The sequence below is a fragment of the Nerophis ophidion genome, linkage group LG15, assembly GCF_033978795.1.
Source record: "Nerophis ophidion isolate RoL-2023_Sa linkage group LG15, RoL_Noph_v1.0, whole genome shotgun sequence".
Classification (NCBI taxonomy): Eukaryota; Metazoa; Chordata; class Actinopteri; order Syngnathiformes; family Syngnathidae; genus Nerophis; species Nerophis ophidion.
This window is the reverse complement of record NC_084625.1, coordinates 53,654,454-53,667,520: the sequence shown is the minus strand read 5'-3', so window position 1 is coordinate 53,667,520 and position 13,067 is coordinate 53,654,454.

Genomic DNA, 13,067 nt, shown 5'->3' with positions numbered 1-13,067 from the left:
TGTAGACACTTCGGGGCGTAGAGACGTCACTGACTGATGCATAAGAAGTGGTCACCCCAGGTCCTGACTTCATGTGAGAGTCCAGTCCATTGGGAGACCAACATGGGATCATCCTGAATAGAGACCAGTCAGCAGCGCAGAGACATCCCTAACTGATGCACAGAGGAGTGGTTTATCCTGGGTCCTAACTTCATAATGTGAGAGTCCAGTCCAGAGTGGGGCCAGAAGGGGATCATCTTGCATGTAGACACGTCGGGGTGTAAAGACGTCACCAACTGATGCATAAGAAGTGGTCACACTGGGTCCCTACTTTATGTGAAAGTCCAGTCCATTGGGAGACCAGCAGGGGATCATCTTGAATGGAGACAGAAACGTCACCAACTGATACACAGGGGAGTGTTCCATCCTGGGTCCTGGCTTTATAAAGTGAATGTCCAGTCTATAGTGGGGCCAGCAGGGGATCATCTTGAATGGAGACCAGTCAGTAGCACAGAGACCTCACCTACTGATGCATAAGAAGTTGTCACCCCCGGTCCCGACTTCATGTGAAATTCTAGTCCATTGGGAGACCAACAGGGGATCATCTTGAACTGATGTCCCCAACTGATTCATAAGGAGTGGTCCACTTTGGGTCCAGACTTCACAATTTGAAAGTCCAGTCTATTGGGAGACCAGCAGAGGATCATCTTGAATGGAGACAGACACGTCACCAACTGATGCACAGGGGAGTGTTCCATCCTGGGTCCTGGCTTTATAAAGTGAATGTCCAGTCTATAGTGGGGCCAGCAGGGGATCATCTTGAATGGAGACAAGTCAGTAGTGCAGAGACGTCACCGACTGATGCATACGTAGTGGTCACCCCAGGTTCTGACTTCATGTGAAAGTCCAGTACTTTGGGACCAACTGATTAATGAGGATTGGTCCATCCTGGGTCTAAACTTCATAATATGGAAGTCCAATCGATTGGGAGACCAGCAGGGGATCATCTTGAATAAAGACCGAGACGTCCCCAACTGATCCACAGGGGGGTGGTCGATCCTGGGTCCCGACTTTGAACAGCTAGCGGTGCATCAGTGGTCGCCTGATAACCTCTCCATGCAGAAAAGGACGGCAGATCAACTAGTCTAAAAAGGGTCTATTTAAAGGCCAGAGTACACACATGAGTTTGAAGATGGGATCGTTTCTGCTGATGAAAAATGCGAGGCCGTTGGAAGTAAAGTCACTGTATCGGACTGTCCCGGCGCTCCTCGACTTCTTTGTCGCTCCTTTTATTCACCGCGAGAAAGGGAAGTCTTTCATGGCCGCGGCTGTCTGGGCTAGTTAATCCCGCGTCATAATAGGCTGGCTTTGACTCAACAACTCAGCCGAGCTTGTCCCTCTGATTCCCAGAACCTTGTTCCAATCTTCTGCCGCCTCACATGAGTGATTGCCGGCAGACAGTCGGACATGCGCTACCTGCCAAAGCCCGGATCACGCTCGCTGAAAAATAACACAATCTCACACTGAAATGACCGAGTGTGTGTGTGTCTGAGTGTGTGTGTGTGTGTGTGTGTGTGTGTGTGTGTGTGTGTGTGTGTGCTCGCAGCCCATGGTTACCCAAAAAGCACTGGGCTAGACTCCAGTTTGAACATCCTTTAATCCTCCATCTGCACAAGAGTGTGTGGGGTTCTCAGCCCAATACTTACACACACACACACACACACACACACACACACACACACACACACACACACACACACACACACACACACACACACACACACACACACACACACACACACACACACACACACACACACACACACGTTTGTGTATTTCCGACATTCTTGAGACCTGAGAAAAATGTCTCCCTCTTTATGGGCAGCCTTTCTAGATATATAAAGAAGTGTATTAACAACATTAATAATATTTACATACTATACAAATATAAAAAAGCCTGTTGTGAAAAACCAGTTGGAATTTCACAAGGAAAATGTCACAATTTGACAAGAAAAACTTAGAATGTTGGAATTTTACTCAACGCAAGTCAAAAGGTTACAAGAAACAATTTTACATGTGTGCATTATTATGATAAAAGTTGGAATTTTACTCAATAACAGTCACGATTTTATAAGAAAAGCCTAAAATTTAGGCATTTTTTTGGGAAAAAGTCATAATTTTACTCGACAAAAGTCAAAATCTTTAAATTTTGGCAATATCATAATCATAATCAGAATTTTACTTGGCAGAATTATGACAAAAGTCATAATTTTACTCAAAATGTTTTTAGTGTTTTACAAGAACAACAAAAACATGGCAATATTGTGATAAAAGTCAGAATTTTACAGGACTAATGTCACCATATTGCATTAAAAAGTAATACTTTTACATAAAAAAGTAATATTATTTACAAAAACTATTACAGAAGCAGAAAGAATATGAGAAATTGTTCCCAATTTTACCGTAAAAAAAAGTCGACACATTGTGAGAAAAAGACTGCTTTTAGTGCAAATATAAAATGTAGTATTTACATATTTTGCGGCACCTTAGTTTCACAAACGCATCGTGACGTTCGCTTTTTCCTTCAACAACAACACTGACTTTATGAGAGACAACACACATTAAAAAAAAGAACACTTACTGTACAATGTCTGCTCGCACTGGGATGACGACTGATCCCTTCCTGTTTAATCATCGTCATCGCAAAGGGTTAAAAAAAAGCGGGTGCAAAAGAGCATCTTTTTGTGTCTTTTTCGCCATCAACGGGTCTAAGTCGGATGTCAAAGTTGACCAATTTGTTGGTTTAAGTCCACAACTTTTTATTATCCAGGTGAGAGGCATGCTTTATAATCTAAGATTAACTTTCACCAACTCAGAGGTGATGCAGCAGCTCACCAGCTGATGATGTCATAACGTAATAATCACCTCTAATATCTCTGTGATCAATGTTCAAAGTAATCCGTCTGTGTCAGCACTTGTAATAACAATATCGCTGATACGTGTCGATATTTAGGTCACAAAATGTAAATATTGTTGGCGTTTTTTTTGGAACAGACGCAACGACGTCGTGGCTCTCATTAGTACTTCAAGTGTTAGCTGACTCTTATTTATGTTTATTTTCAAAAATGACACATTTTCTTGCCTCTCAAAAGGATTGCGGATGGATAAGCAAAATTCCTCAAAGAGTGCAGTTGTCTTTAAAAAGTTGACTTTTACCAAATAAGAATATGAAGGATAAGGGTGGAATTGTGTAGAAAAAAGTTGTATTTTCCCAAAAATATTTTTACTTGAAAAGAAATTAGGGCTAAAAATTGAACCGAATGTGTTGAATTTGATGAAAATACAAAAAATAAAGTTAGAAAAAAATCCAAATTTCAGCATCAGTTTAGGAAGCAGAACAAAGATACACAAATAACAAATATACGTAGTGAATATAAACGTTTCATTTAAATAGAATGAAGTCGGGAATGTAGATTATGCAGAAAAAGAGACACATAATATTATTGAAGTTCAAATAAAGAAGAAAAAAAGAAGTCGGAAATATTTGAAAAAAATAATATTGTTGGAAAACAATGTAAAAATTAAATCACCACGACATAATTTTAATAGAATATAATAAATAATACATTTACTGTAAAAAGCTAACATGTCTGATCACATTTATTTTTTAAATATATTTATCAGAGAATAAAGTCCTATTTTTGTAAGAAAGAATTAAAATATAACCGAAAAAAAGGCAGACTAGTGACAAGAATAAAGCAGATTTGTACAAAATAAATGAAAATAAAATATATGATATATTAATAAACATGCTTTTACATACTAAAATTGAACTACATGTGTTTTATTTATACATTTATGTAAATAACCTTTTCCTTTTATTTGACTGTCATAACTCAACACAACATACTTTTAATAGAATTTAATCTTACATTTATTTGTAAAAAGCTAAAAATATTAAATGTCGAATTTAAGAGAATAATATCAAAGAGAAAAAATATATATTTATCTGAGAATAAAGTCCTATTTTTTGTAAGAAAGAGCCAAAATGTATCCGGAAGAAAGTCAGACTAATAAGTTCAACATTTGACAAGAATAAAGCAGAATTGTACCAAATAATTGAAAATAAATAATATATTAATAAACATGCTGTTACATACTAAAATTGAACTACATGTGTTTTATTTATACATTTATTTAAATAACCTTTTCCTTTTATTTGACTGTCAAAACTCAACACAACATACTTTTAATAGAATATAATTTTACATTTATTTGTAAAAAGCTAAAAATATTAAATGTCGAGTTTAAGAGAATAAATCAGAGAGAAAAAATATATATTTACCTGAGAATAAAGTCCTATTTTTTGTAAGAAAGAGCCAAAATGTATCCGTCAACATTTGACAAGAATAAAGCAAAATTGTACAAAATAAATGAAAATAAGTAATTTGATATATTAATAACCATGCTGTTACAAACTAAAACTGGACAATGTACTTGACTTGAGTTTATTAATTCATGCTTGCAGTGGAGCCAAGACCCCACTGAAAAAACAGCCGAACTTTACAATAAATATTAAAAAACAACAATAAAAAAATGAAAAGAACAGACACTACGCTATAAGAAAAAAAAAAGCAGCATGGAAACTATTAGCATTCTGCTATAAGACTGTATTACTTATTTAATTAGATAGTGTCATTATTCAGCTTAATTACAGTAGAGTTTTTAAGTCTCTTTGTCTACATTTGTTTTATTTGTATAACCTTTTACTTTTATTGGACCGTTAAAACTTATCACAACATACTTTTCATAGAATATAATAATACATTTACTGTAAAAAGCCAATAATACTAAATGTCTAATTTAAGAGAATAATATCACAGAGAAAAAATATATATTTATCTGAGAATAAAGTCCTATTTTTTGTAAGAAAGAGTCAAAATGTATCCGGAAGGAAGTCAGACTAATAAGTTCAACATAAAGCAGAATTGAACAAAATAATTGAAAATAAAATATATGATATATTAATAAAGATGCTGTTATATATTAAAACTGTGTTTTATTTATATTACCTTTTCCTTTTTATTTGAGCGTTAAAAGCCAGGTGGAAAAGGCGGGACCTCGGTCAAAGATTGTTTCCGGAAAGCGCGAGTAAAAGTGCGAGCGGGCCCGGCGTGACCTTGACGCTGACCCTGCCGGCCCGGCCTGATGAAGGAGGCGGAGTCACACGGCGGCGTTTATGAGACATGATAAAAAGAAATAGATGATGGCCGCACGCGGCGATGGGACCCTCGCCGGCGGCCGCTGTCGTAAAGAGAACGCCGCGCCCCGGGAATACAAATGTTGCCTTTAAGGCGGGGATGGGCGGCCATGTTGAAAAGGAGGGGGCGGCCTCGCCGTCCGCACCATTCGTCTTTGTCGTCGTCTTAGTCGCGTGGAGAAGTGGTTTAGATGGTAAGCACGGCGGCTGGTCCATGCATCACCCGGGCCACACCCACATTTATGCTAAATAAAGCACACTAAGTGTCACCACTACTTTTTTTTTGTTTGAAACGCATATCTGAGTCTCTTCAGCCGTGGAAAAGTTTAACTTGTGGGATCCATTTTTCTATTTGTGTTTAGTAGAAGCAGGAGATCATCAGCAATACAACTTTAGATGTCCTAATCCTCAATGCACTCACAGTGCAGTATGATTGCACACGTAGAGTCTTAGATGGACTCAGGCTCAGCCAAACGGGCGCCGTTTCTGGGTGTTGTTGATAAAAGGCTTTCGCTTTGCATTGTAGAGTTTTAACTTGCACTTACGGATGTAGCGACCAACTGTAGTTACTGACGGTGGTTTTCTGAAGTGTTCATGAGCCCATGTGGGGATATCCTTTACACAGTGATGTCGCTTTTTGATGCAGTACCGCCTGAGGGATCTAAGGTCATGGGAATTGCCGCTTATGTGCAGTGATTTTTTCCAGATTTTCTGAACCTTTTTATTGATATTACGGAGCGTAGATGGTGAAGTCCCTAAATTTGTTGAGGGGTTTTTATTGACAAAGTGGTGACCCTCGCCCAGTCCTTGTTTGTGATTGAGTGAGCATTTAATTGAAGCTGCTTTCGTACCCAATCATGGCACCCACCTGTTCCGAAGTAGCCTGTTCATGTGGGATGTTCCAAATAAGTGTTTGATGAGCCTTCCTAAACTTTCTTAGTCTTTTTTGCCACTTGTGCCAGCTTTTTTTTAATATGTTGCAGGCATCAAATTCTAATATTGTCATATCGCCGGCTCGAACCCGCTTTTCTCCGGCAGCTGGGTCTGTTGGCACCTCCGTTGGCAACGCGCCGAGACACACCTTGCCGGCATGTGGGCAATCAGCAATCTGCACACCTGGAACTGACGAGGGCGAGCTGTATAAAGACCAGTGTACCCAAGGATCCTGGCTGGAACTTAGTCTTCTGTTCGTAGTAACCATCCCGTGCCTGGCTTCCCTCCCATGTGCCTGATCGCTCTCCAGTCTCCCGAGTTCCCTTCTCTAATCTCCCTTGTTTCTTCCCGTAGTTCTTCCCATGTCTTCCATAATTGAGCTGTGCGCCTCGACTTCCCCTTTGGACTTTGGACTGCCTCCCTCGATCCTCCACACACGCTGTGCACACGGACCTCTTGATGTCTCTCTCAGCCCCAAGGACCTACCGCTTGTCTCACGGACCTTCATCTGCTTGGCCCCTCCTCTCGCCCGACACATCACGGTAATACACAACAATTAATTAAACACATTGTCACACACGCATATACACCCCTTTTGGATTAGTCCCACTCCATTATCTTGTTTAGTTTATATTCTTATTATTGTTTGTTATTTTTTATATTTATTAATATATATATTAAATACAGGATTGGCATCACGGTAAAACAGGGGTTAGTGCATGTGCCCTACAGAGGTCCTGAGTAGTCCTAAATTCAATCCTGGGCTAGGGGTCTTTCTATGTGGAGTTTGCATGTTCTCCCTGTGACTGCGTGGGTTCCCTCCGGGTACACCGGCTTCCTCCCACCGCCAAAAACATGCGCCAGGGGATAGGTTGATTGGCACACTAAATGGGCCCTGGTGTGTGAATAAATGTGTGAATGTTGCCTATCTGTGTTGGTCCTGTGATGAGGTGGCGACATGTCCAGGGTGTACGCCGCCTTCCGCCCGAATGCAGCTGAGATAGGCTCCAGTAAACCCTGTGACCCCAAAAGCGACAAGCGGTAGAAAATGGATGGATGGATAGATAATTAATACGTGGGACAACATCGCCCCCTCGTGGTTCCGTGCCGTCAACTCCACCTGCAAACATAACAATTATTTGCAAAAAATAACAACAGTTTCCAATTCGAACCTTAAATATCTTGTCTTTACAGTCTATTCAATAGAATATAAGTTGAAAAGGATTCGCCAATCAATCAATCAATCAATCAATCAATCAATGTTTATCTACATAGCCCCAAATCACAAATGTCTCAAAGGACTGCACAAATCATTACGACTACAACATCCTTGGAAGAACCCACAAAAGGGCAAGGAAAACTCACATCCAGTGGGCAGGGAGAATTCACATCCAGTGGGACGCCAGTGACAATGCTGACTATGAGAAACCTTGGAGAGGACCTCAGATGTGGGCACCCCCCCCCCCCCCTCCAGGGGACCGAAAGCAATGGATGTGGAGCGGGTCTAACATGATACTGTGAAAGTTCAATCCATAGTGGGTCCAACACAGCCGCGAGAGTTCAGTTCAAAGCGGATCCAAGACAGCAGCGAGAGTCCCGTCCACAGGAAACCATCTCAAGCGGAGGCGGATCAGCAGGGTAGAGATGTCCCCAACCGATACACAGGCGAGTGGTCCATCCTGGGTCTCGACTCTGGACAGCCAGTACTTCACCCATGGTCATCGGACCGGACCCCCTCCACAAGGGAGGGGGGGACATAGGAGAAAAAAGAAAAGAAGCGGCAGATCAACTGGTCTAAAAAGGAGGTCTATTTAAAGGCTAGAGTATACAGATAACACTGTATAACAATAACACAATCGTTGTGTTATTTTTTTAATTTACCATTTACACAACGTGCAAACTTCACCGCTTTTGGGGTTTGTAAACGGAGATGATTCTACTGGATTTCCTTCCACTGGACTATTCTGGAGTCCTCCCCAAAACCAAAGCAGGACTCACCATCACTCCCTCGACTGTAATATGCCGCCTTGATGTCTGCGTTTGAAAACATCTTTACAAGTCCCAGGAAGACGGCTTCCCTCCGCCAGCCCGCCGACAGAAGCCATGCTGAACGCGTGTTTACGTATTCACGAGTCGATGGCGTGAGTAGCGAGCGCCGCCACAGACGTGCAGTAAAGATCGTCCCCGCAGTCTGCATAACAAATGCCATACAATTGGAGACGTGCTATTCATATGACGCGTGCAGCTAATGGAAAAGATATAGAACACACTCCGGGCAGAGTGATTGAAATTGAAATTGTATTCTCCACGCCGATGCCTCCCAGGGCGAGCGTCGGTCCAAAGACGCTGTTTCACGGTAAACAACAAAAGGGGCTTTCTTTTTTTGCCGTGTTTACGAGGGAAAATGCAAAGCTTTCATTGTTTCTCTCTCAACCGGCTCTCTCTCTCCCTCAGTACTGGAGGAAAGACTCCCAAGGAGGGTGATGTCATCCGTAGACGTTCCACACATTGACCTTACATCCCCGTCTAGTCCACATGGGCACCGACTGTGGGGGGAAAGCTGCTGAGGGTAATTGACAAGTCGAGCGGCTTTGAGATGCTGATTGAGCACAACCTCCCCCAGACTGTCGGGTCTGCTGCTGGAGGAGGGAAACTTAGGCGGGGTTCTCACATCCAGGCAGTGTTTTGTCCCTTCCCGCCAAACACTGCCAATGGACAAAAGTGTGTTTTTTCCCTTTATAGTTGGAAATCCGTCCTTTGTATCAATGTAAAAATATAACAAATAATTTTCCATTTTTCTTCATTTCTTCCAACCAACAATGAGTGTTAAAATCTTGATCGGTCTCTTTGCCATACCTGCCAACAACTACGGTTTTCCCAAAGCCAAAATGCCAAAGTAATGTGTGAATGAAGCAAAGTAATGTGTAAATGATGTCAATAACGAGACAAACCATCTGTCGTTGTAAAGTGAACACTATTAAGGTTGTAAGTACTGTATTGAGTAGGCTAACCCATGTGGTTCCTGTGGATGTGAACACAATTACTGTAGCCACTAAATAACATAGTGACTGAAACCGACAAAATAATATGTAAATAATGTCAATAACTAGATGTACAATCTGTGGCTGTGAAGTGAACACTAGTAAGGTTGTAAGTACTGTATTGAGTAGGCTAACCCATGTGGTTCCTGTGGATGTGAACACAATTACTGTAGCCACTAAATAACATAGTGACTGAAACCGACAAAATAATATGTAAATAATGTCAATATCTAGATGTACAATCTGTGGCTGTGAAGTGAAAACTAGTAAGGTTGTAAGTACTGTATTGAGTAGGCTAACCCATGTGGTTCCTGTGGATGTGAACACAATTACTGTAGCCACTAAATAACATAGTGACTGAAACCGACAAAATAATATGTAAATAATGTCAATAACTAAATGAACCATCTGTGGCAGAGGAAGTGAACAGAACTAAGGTTGTAAATACTGTATAGCATAGGGTAACCCATGTGGTTCCTGTGGATGTGAACACAATTACTTAGGGGATGGCGTGACGAAGTTGGTAGAGTGGCTGTGCCAGTAATCTGAGGGTTACTGGTTCAGTCCCCACCTTCTACCAAACACTGCCAATGGCCAACATTGTGTTTTTTGCGTTTATAGTTGGAAATCCGTCCTTTGTATCAATGTAAAAATATAACAAATAATTTTCCGTTTTTCTTCATGTCTTCCAACCAACAATGAGTGTTAAAATCTTGATCCGTCTCTTTGCCATACCTGCCAACAACTACGGTTTTCCCAAAGCAAAAATGCTAAAGTAATGTGTGAATGAAGCAAAGTAATGTGTAAATATTGTCAATAACGAGACAAACCATCTGTGGTTGTGAAGTGAACACTAGTAAGGTTGTAAGTACTGTATTGAGTAGGCTAGCCCATGTGGTTCCTGTGGATGTGAACACAATTACTGTAGCCACTAAATAACATAGTGACTGAAACCGACAAAATAATATGTAAATAATGTCAATAACTAAATGAACCATCTGTGGCTGTGCAGTGAACACAACTAAGGTTGTAAATACTGTATAGCGTAGGGTAACCCATGTGGTTCCTGTGGATGTGAACACAATTACTTAGGGGACGGCGTGACGAAGTTGGTAGAGTGGCTGTGCCAGTAATCTGAGGGCTACTGGTTCAGCCCCCACATTCTACCAAACACTGCCAATGGCCAACATTGTGTTTTTTACGTTTATAGTTGGAAATCCATCCTTTGTATCAATGTAAAAATATAACAAATAATTTTCCGTTTTTCTTCATTTCTTCCAACCAACAATGAGTGTTAAAATCTTGATCGGTCTCTTTGCCATACCTGCCAACAACTACGGTTTTCCCAAAGCCAAAATGCCAAAGAAATGTGTGAATGAAGCAGAGTAATGTGTAAATGATGTCAATAACGAGACAAACCATCTGTCGTTGTAAAGTGAACACTATTAAGGTTGTAAGTACTGTATTGAGTAGGCTAACCCATGTGGTTCCTGTGGCTGTGAACACAATTACTGTAGTGACTAAATAACATAGTGACTGAAACAGACAAAGTCATGTGTAAATAATGTCAATAAGTAGATGAAGCATCTGTGGCTGTGACGTGAACACTAATGAGTTTGTAAATACTGTATAGAGTAGGCTCACCCATGTGGTTCCTGTGGATGTGAACACAATTACTGTAGTGACTAAATAACCTAGTGACTGAAACAGACATTGTGATTCATTTGGATGAATGGGGTATTTATTTATGTCAACTCAGTTAATAATTTTTCAATTCTTTAAATAGTAAAACACCCTTAAAATGTGTGTTTTTTTCACAAATTTTTGCATGTTTAATTGCTGAAAAACCAGGAACTGCGATCTTGAAGAAGTTCAAATGTCAGGCCTGCTTATAAGATTGTGTTGGGGACTGAGGTGCGTTGAGAGCGAGTTTGTCCCGATAATCAGCTCCAAAATGGGTCGAGAATGACAATCGCAAGATTTAAATGTTCAATAGTTAACATCAAAACTTTTCATTTCTTTGCCGACGCCTCCAGAGTCAAGACTGAGTTAGTCAGTTTTATCGCTGACCTTTGCACCAGGTGAGGGACAGAAACCTTTGTCGTTCTTTTTGGTACTTAAAACAATTTACTCTTTGAAGTACCATCTACTTCAATAAAACAATATTTACGTCACAATCCGTTGCCCAGGTCATGTCTCGATTCATAGTTTGTGGCTTTTCTGCTTGGTTTTAGTTTGTTTCCGAGCTCGACGCGCTTTCCTTTCGTTTACTTTTGGTTGCCGTGGACACTAATTCTCCACACCTGCCCTCGTTCAGTAATTAGTGTTCCCACCAGCTGTTTTGGTTAATCACTCCCCGTTGTATTTCTCAGTCCCCCCGGCACAAGTCCCTGGCTCAGTACTGGTTCTTCGTGACATTTACCTTAGTCCTTGTGTGTTTCTTCTCGATGTTCACCCTTGGCGACTATTTGGGGATTGAAGCTCCATGCTTGATTGGTGTCTGACTTTCTGAACTTGTTGCCCTGGCTAGAAGAATTAAAATAGAATTGTGATAGCAACGGTCTTCTCGATTTTAAAACCAAACTGTTATCACAATTAATTGTTCTTGACCTGGTGAGGTTGTCACTCCTTAGTCCTGAATTCCCTAACCACTTTTGTGTTTGCTTCCTGGCCTTCCTGAGGTAAAGAGGATTCTTTTGTTAGACTTTTGCCCTGCTCAGTGCACCCTGGCCGTTTCTCCTGCCGACCACTGAGGAACCTATTTGGTCCATGTTTCATGGTGTGCGCTTCTGCCCCGCCGCCCTTAGTTATCCCTTTTGAATAATTCATTTTTTTCCCTTTTTCTAATTCTACCTCTGTATCTGCATCCTGGTGTCACCCCATTGACCAAGACTGTAGCAAATAGACCCTTTTGTTCACTGTTGATGTGATTCAATGGTCAGTAGTGTGCAAGTGTATTTCTGTGTAGTATCTCCAGCTGTGTCCGTGTGGTGATATCAATTACAGTATTTTATTCGGACTAAGTAGGATGTCACTGAAGGCCTAGGTGGGAAACGCACTGCGTTTGTGTCAGGTTCAAACACTGATTATCTCTATTAAACAGACAAAAAGCAAGGAATCATGCAGAGACAGAGTTCCATTTGGCTCAATGAAGAGAGACGGTTGGGGCTGCACACTCATTTACAATCTCCCACCACGCTCTAAGGTCCAGTCCCACGTGATCCTCTATTTATTCGGGAGGTACCTGGTACATCACTGAGGCTGCTTCTGAAGGAAGGGGGGTCATTTCAGCAGCCCCAGTTAGACACAATATATGATTATTCAAAAATGCAAGTGTGCTGACACTCGTGATTATTGTAGCATATGTGGCGGCAAGAAATCTGCCTTCAAAGAACTCCGGCTTATTAGTGATTCCCAGAGCCCCAAAAAAGTCTGCGGGCTATAGAGCGTTTTTTATTTGGGCTCCAGTACTCTGGAATGTTCTAGCAGTCACAGTCATGGATGCTACCTCAGTAGAAGCATTTAAGTCCCATCTTAAAACTAATTTTTATTCTCAAGCCTTTAAATCAACCCCCCTTTTAGACCAGTTGACCTGCCGTCTTTTTTCTGCTCTCCCCCCCTCGCCTTCGTGGAGGAGGGCAGGGGGGGAGCACAGGTTCGGTGGCCGTAGATGAAGTGCTGGCTGTCCAACTTCGGGACCCGGGGGTGGCCCGCTTGTCTGTGGATCATTTGGGGACATTTCTGCACTGCTGACCTGTCTCCACTTGGGATGGTCTCCTGCTGGCCCCGCTATGGACTGGACTCTCTCACTATTATGTTAGATCCACTATGGACTGGACTCTCTTACTATTATG